Below are 7469 nucleotides of genomic sequence, written 5' to 3' on the forward strand. Positions count from 1 at the left end.
GAGGGACTTATCCTTCCGCAGGCTCCAGGCACAAGCATCAGAAACCCACTGCTTTACCTTGAGCAATAACTCTTTTTGTCCCATTCTCTCCAGATCAATGTCCAGAAGCCTCCTGCTTTGTAGGTTTCCAAAACAGCTAATTCAGGCAGGATTTTGTCCCCACCCAGCTGCTTTTTGTAGGAGAGATGATGTAGGTACACTTACTCTGATGCCATCTTCCCTACTGACCTTGGAGTTCAGAATTAATACCAAACTACCACGGGGGCCTTCTAAGGTAAATGAATATGGTCTGTGGTTGACTCTAATGGGGCAGTGATGGACATTTCTTTAGGTCAGTGATTAAATACCTAAATAGGAACAGATGTGGTTGCTTTATTTATGATCTTAGAGGAAACACTACTTCATTTCAGTGATCAGAATCTTTCTTCATCAGTGGGTGAGAGAGTCCTACAGATAGTAGTTCACTGAGCCAAGCATAGGTCCAGATATTTCCCCTTACCCCTTGAAAATGGCCTAATAGGGAGTATCAATTAGAACCCACTGCAAAAATCATCTTGTTCATAATAAAATAGATAATAAATTCCAAAATATGCAAGGCCCATAGGCAATGCCATTATGATGGCCAGATGGGAAATTAATTCCTTCATGTTAATTTTGGAAAATTTATAATCTGGAGTATCTATATACAAAAACCTTTCAGCTACTTTCATACAAAGTTTAAAAGACTGCTGAATGATTCTCTACTAAAATTGGGACTACTAGAAGTATTTCTGTTCTCACCACCAAACCTCATTTTTTATTAATTATTGAAAGGATCAATGCTTTACCCTAGAGTTCAAGAATATGACATCTCTCATCACTTCAATTATATATTGACATAATGGTGGATTTACTGTAATAAGACAAGAGTGGAGAGAAAAATCAGAAAACTTGGAAAGAAAACTATTTTTGATTGTGGATGACATGATTGGGTATATAGAAACAACTATTAAATTCACAAAAACATTAAAGGTAATTAGATTTACTAAGATCATTGTGTCCAAAGATAAAACAAACTTAATTTCTATATACTAGAAAGTCAATGAGAGAGGTACTCCATGTTCTTGGGACCATAATTTCATGGTGTCAGAATTCCCATGTCTGGTTTAGTGGTGGTTCCACTCAGCAGCAGAAGCAGTCATGTGAAATTTAGTTATTTCATGGGTGTCACTGAGGGTAAGTTCATTGTCTTCATCATATAGGTAGAGATCATCCTCAGCCTCTTTCCTACCAGGATCTCCACCCTCACTGGATGTTCAAAGCATCTTAAGGAATCCTTCATTTGCTATATCATTCCATAAATGTCTATTATGATAGAATCTTTCCCCTGCACATCAACAGGAGTAATATAGTTCATGTCTTTCCAAATCCCAGTTGCTTCCATAAAACCTTTTGTCACACTTGGAAATTTTGATTCTACAATCATATTCTGTCCATGTTCCTGACATAACATTGTTTATTACTCCCACTATGAGGCAGTGAATAGGTACAATGGGGTGTTTGGGTCCGAGTGCCTAGGATCAAGGAGATTACTCAATGTTCAGTCCATTAAACGCTTTTCCCCCAGGGTCATAGGTGACTTATTGTCTTTCTTTGACATCTGCTGCCCAGTGGATGACAAATGGCTTTAGCCTGGATTATCTATCAGTGAATCAGCACCTGGTGGGCACCCTTGAGTTGGGGCTTTCTGGATTCCAATGCAGAGAGTGGAGGTCCTTTATCGTGTACTGAAACATGATCATTGTTAAGGGTTTCTTCTGCCACAACTTCATTCCGGCATTTCATTCACTGGGGGCCAAGGAAAGCACAATTTTTAATTTGCTATTTCCATTTGATGATACTCTGTCATTGGGCACAGCCTTGATAGGTATTCTGATGGGACTTTTTAGACTCAGGAGGATTTGTGAGCTCTTGGTAGTCCTTATCCTTTCCATTTCCACCAAGGTTCAGTAGCCTTGGCCTTTTGAAGGACTATTTCCAAGTTATGTCTGGGAACTTTGTGGCCTAAAAGGACAGAGCTCTGCTTTCCATATGACCCAATATAGTAGTACCAAGAGCATACCAAGATGTGGAATATGGTGGTACCAATATGCAAATAGCCTAATAAAACATTGGGCTTCTTTTTTGGAGGTGGGTGACTTTTGGGACATCTCTCATCCTGTACTGGCTCAGGGATCCATTGCTGGCTTAACCTGACATACCACTGAAGAAAATGAACTGCTTGGCTGGGTGTTGCATCTTCTTAGAATTTATGGCCCAACTGAATTGTAAAATCCCAGTTAGTGATGCCTACAATACCTGGGCAGTGTGTTCCTCACACTGGCCACCAACATGCAATCATGACCATAATGGAAAATTTAGAGTTCTTTGGGCACTGGTAGTTTATTCAAATCCTGTCCCGCCTATTGGTGGCAGATAGTGGATAAGATTAAATACTCATGTGGCAGTTCATTAAAGGTAAATCTAGGCCTTGGCATTAGAAAGAAAATTGATCTTTTTTTTTTTACCAAGGGATTTTTTAAAAAGATTTATTTATTTATTTCTCTCCCCTTTCCCCTCCCCACCCCGGTTGTCTGTTCTCTGAGTCTATTTGCTTCGTGTTCTTTGTCCGCTTCTGTTGTTGTCAGTGGCATGGGAATCTGTGTTTCTTTTTGTTGCATCATCTTGTTGTGTCAGCTCTCTGTGTGTGCGGCACCATTCCTGGGCAGGCTGCTAGGCAGCTCTCCTTATGGGGTGCAATCCTTCTGCATGGGCTCCCCTACGTGGGGGACACCCCTGTGTGGCATGGCACTCCTTGTGCACATCAGCACTGTGCATGGGCCAGCTCCACATGGGTCAAGGAGTCCCAGGGTTTGAACCGCTGGCCTCCCATGTGGTAGATGGATGCCCTAACCACTGGGCCATGTCCGCTGCCAGAAAATTGATCTTGATACTCCTTTCAGAAAGGGAAGGTAAAAAAAAAAAAAATGGCATTCACCAGGTAAACAACTGCAAATAAAACATCAGTGGAAGCCTTGATGGTTTCCAAGAGAGTCACAATGTCTGAGACTGCAGGGGTCAAAGGCAGCACTTCTGCATTCAAATGCCAATAGTCTGTAATTAAGTCACTGTATTAGTCAGCCAAAAATGGTGCTGATGCAAAGTCCCAGCAATCCTTTGGTTTTTATAAAGGGTATTTATTTGGGGTAGAAATCTATAGTTACAAGGCCCTAAAGAGTCCAAATCAAGGTTACTTCCTCACCAAAGTCTGTTGCCATGTGTTGAAGCAAGATGGTGGGTGACATCTACAAGGGCTCAGCCTTCCTCTTTCTTCTAAAGGCTCTGTGGGCATAGCTTCTTCCAATCTCAGCTATACACTGGAGGGCTCATTTCTTTCTAGGCTCAGGCAGTCAGCCATAAACTGTTAGGCAAATGGCTCAGCTGTCCTTAGTGCTCCAGCATCAAAACCAAGTTCTCTCCTCAGCTGTGTCTTCTGTTCTGTGTTTTTCAGTGAGTATCCATTTATATAGTCCACCAAGGGGGTGGGGACCCAACTCTGAGTCACCCTAATGACTTGGTTGGATTAAAGCCCTGACTTGATTTAATCAAGTAAAATCTTTGAATTTAATACAACCAAAGGATATCACACCCAGAGGAAGAGTGCAGTTTACAAACATAATCAGTTATCCTTTATTTTGGAATTAATAAATAATATCAAGCTGCCAATGTCACTATGCTCCACTTGCCATTTCCACTGGCCACACCAGGCTATGATAGGTGGAGATGTTGGAGCAGAGGACAACTGAAAAAAGCAGGTCTTTAATGAGTTTCTTTTCTCCATCAGGAAGGAGGTTGGAGCACCAGGGGTATTCAGTCCATCTCTCTTCTAACCATGATAGTTAGAGTTTGTTGAGATAGGGGAGTTTATACTTGTCTTCACCATTGGGATGTGCAATGGTATAGCATATTAATTGCTACAATATATTCCATGGCAGGAAACATGAACACAGATGTGGCCAAAGGACAAATCGACAACTCCACTGGGTAGCAGTAACCTCCAATCCCCATACTCTCGTGGAAGACACAAAATCTTGCAACAACTCCCCTCTGCATCTAATGGAATGATAGTGACACAGGTGCCTGTATCCAAAAGTTCTATAACGTTTGTTCGATACCTCCAAATTGTATATGCACTGGGGCATATGGCCTAGGGTCCTGGAGGATGGTCAGAATTCTTGGCCCAAATCCTCAGCTATTTTCAATTCATGTCTTGGTAAAGAGACCACTCCCAGGGGCCAGACTCCCCAGTCAGAGTTGTAGGTGGAGGCAGGGGATTTCCAAGTTTCTCTTCCTCCTCTAGTGACCATATCTGGTGATTGAAGAGAGAGGATCCATAAAGGGAAGCTTGTCCCTATTGAGAATGTGGCCCTCCTTCTAGTTTATATTTTTCCCAAAAATCTCCATTGGAGATCCTATCTATGTTATATTTTGGGACCCCTAGCTTTAGTGAACAGAAGAACTCAGATTGGCAGGAGGGATCCCTTGTGGATGTGCATGTATCTCAGGGCTTCCTGGGTAAACAGTCAAGCAACAATAGCCCACCCTGGTTCCTTTGTTAATTATTGCAGCAGAAACCCTATCAGTATGAAACAGGGTAGGTATGATAAAGGTATTCAATAGCACCTTCCAGGGAAAACTCTGGGGTTAGGAGTAGAACCAGCTTGTCACTCCACTCAGGAGGACAATTTCTAAAAATATTTTCAATGTTTGACCATAAACTTGGAGCACAGTGAGGGACTAAATCCCTCTGATGGGGTGGAATATCCACATTCCAAATCCTAGTTGTATGAGCATGACCACAGCTTCTTCTGTGCTATTCCATTTAGTTGCTGTTCAGGGTGAGATCATCCAGTGGTATATGTTCCTCTGATTTCCAGAAGTGTTCAATTAAACAGAGACTGCTGCCAGACTGTCTACTGATCCTTCCCCACTCCCTACCTCCCATTAAGTCCAACCAACTAAAAGTTTGTTGGAGGACTGGCTTGGATATGAGGTGGTCAAGACTTCTTCATTCAGTCTGATTGATCAGGGTGGTAGTGGTGTACTCATTGTAAAGCCAGGACAACTTGAGGGAAGATCCTTTCTAGGTTTTTGTCCATACCTATCTTTCATATCCCATACCTCCTCTGTAAAATCTCACAATTTCATTTTCTCCTCTGGGTCCTCATTTTCGGTTCTATTAGTCTGCTAAAAAATGACCAGCCTCACACTAACCACAAGATCGTTCTGGGTGGCCTGATGGAAGCTATGCCTGGTTCCAGAATGAGAAGAGATATAAGAAGCCGTGCACTGAAGGAGTGTATGCTGGGTAGTGGAAGCTCCATCCTCATTGGTCTCAGTGTGGAATCAGGTAGACAACTCACTAAAATTTGTGGGAAGTTTCCCAAATTTGCATTTATTGCCACCCTTTCTCCATAGGATGGAAACAGCATGCTTTAGGGCCCACACCTCTGGGCCATTACTCTACCAGTGTGGTAGGGCAGGGGTGAACCCTCAGTTTATCCTACAAGGACATCAGTTATATTTTGTCCAAGATGCTCCTGTACAAAAGGAACCCAAGAGCAATTAAAAGAATGACCAAGAAATCAATCCACTCCACTCCATACTTCTTCGTACCCTCTGCTTGCAGGACCAAAATCCGTAGAGCAATTTGCTCTATGGTGAATCATGGGAACAATAACAACTTTTTGCAAATGAACACTTTATTCCTTGCACAGAAAAAAACTGTCAAAAAGAAGAGGGGAAGAGATTCTATCGTGGCCAGTCTCCCAGGAAGTCTAACTGCTCCTGTCAGTTTTGGAAGTTGGCAGCTCTGCATGCCCTACTTCTCGTTGTAGAGAAGAGACCTGTGCTGTTGGAGTGTTCAGTATTTATGCACAACATGTAGAGTACCTACCAATGAGAGCTCTCACCCTGATAAGTAGCTGAGGCTACGTGTTACCAGTTTCTGGGTTTAAGGATGGTGGGATAGTCAGGTCTTTTCATTAGACCTGACATATGCACTAGGCTGCAGAATGAAAACATACTGAGGCATGTGTAAACAATAAAAGTGGGAGTAGAAAAGGGTTGGGAGTTGGCCTTTAGATGTGTCCCTGACTTTTCCAGCACTTTAGATTCTCTAGTATTCCCCATGTAGGGACCAGATATTGTATATTAGGCTACTTTGTCTTGTCCTGAGAAAGTATTGTTGCCCAAAGTAATATGAAATTCATGTGGGCTCAAAAGAAACAATCCTCAGAATCAAATCACATCATTTTGTTACAGTAGTCATTAGGAACTTCTCCCAGGGATGGTCTGGTGACATTCAGACTTTCAATAGAAAGGAGATATTTCTTCCCCAAGGTTAGGCCAAACTGCTTGGGGAGCCCTTGGTCTTCTACAGATGTCTTCCTTGGCCAGTGGACTTTATCTTTCTTTTCTTTAGAGTAGTTTCCTTGAGACTCTAGGCAATATATCCAGTAGGCCAGTGTAGTCCACCATATTGACAGTTTGACTGGAGTGATGTGGAATGATGGCTAAATGCTGATAGAGCTTTCAGATTTGCTTAGGTTGGTGGCTCCAGCAAAAGCCTGTATCATTGGGTTAATTGGTTGAGGGGATTGTCCATCACTGTGAGATAGCCTGTGGAGAGAGGCAATATCTTTCAACACCCCTCCTCTTATGTCTTAGAGGTCAAATTGCCCTTGCCCAATAACTTGAAATGAGGATTGCCAAGATATGGCCACCCAGGCTGTCAGAGCCCTGAAGCCACAATTTCTGCAGGGACCCATTACCTCTTTTATTTAACCCAGGCCTTCCAGCCTGGATCATTCAATCTGGGGAGGGAAGTCATATCCTGAAGAAATCTGATGGAGGCAATGATGATGCCCTCCTGTACTGATAGGTCAGGAGTTCCATGTATAACCAGAGGATCCAAGTGCCTTGGCATTCTTTTGCACCTACCCATGTTCCCATGTAGTCCCAGAGGGCAGAGTCATCTACATCAATTCCAGGTTGGAATTGGGGGTCCTTGCAGTAACACCACTGCTGCTCAGATCACAAAGCACCCTTTTGGGATTTGTTCTCAGATTAGTACACTGAGATTTGGATTCCTTTCCAAAGTTGTAGCCTAATCAGGTGACTGCCTGGACCTCCGCATCTCAAAGCTCAATATTTCCAACATATATTGCACTGCCATATTTCTCTTCCACTGCGATAGTGTTCAATGTCCAAATAGCTTTAATTGTACAGGAATTCCACCCACATAAATTTTCTTCCTGGTAGACTTTGCATAGTTTTTGCTTGAATCATCCATTCCAATGTTCTATTACTCCATTTGCTTAGAGATCATAGGAAGCATGAAAGACCAGTGTCATGCAATGGGAGCATGTCCATTGCTGGGCCAAATGTCC

Source organism: Dasypus novemcinctus, chromosome 14 (genome assembly GCF_030445035.2).
Source record: "Dasypus novemcinctus isolate mDasNov1 chromosome 14, mDasNov1.1.hap2, whole genome shotgun sequence".
NCBI classification, from domain to species: domain Eukaryota; kingdom Metazoa; phylum Chordata; class Mammalia; order Cingulata; family Dasypodidae; genus Dasypus; species Dasypus novemcinctus.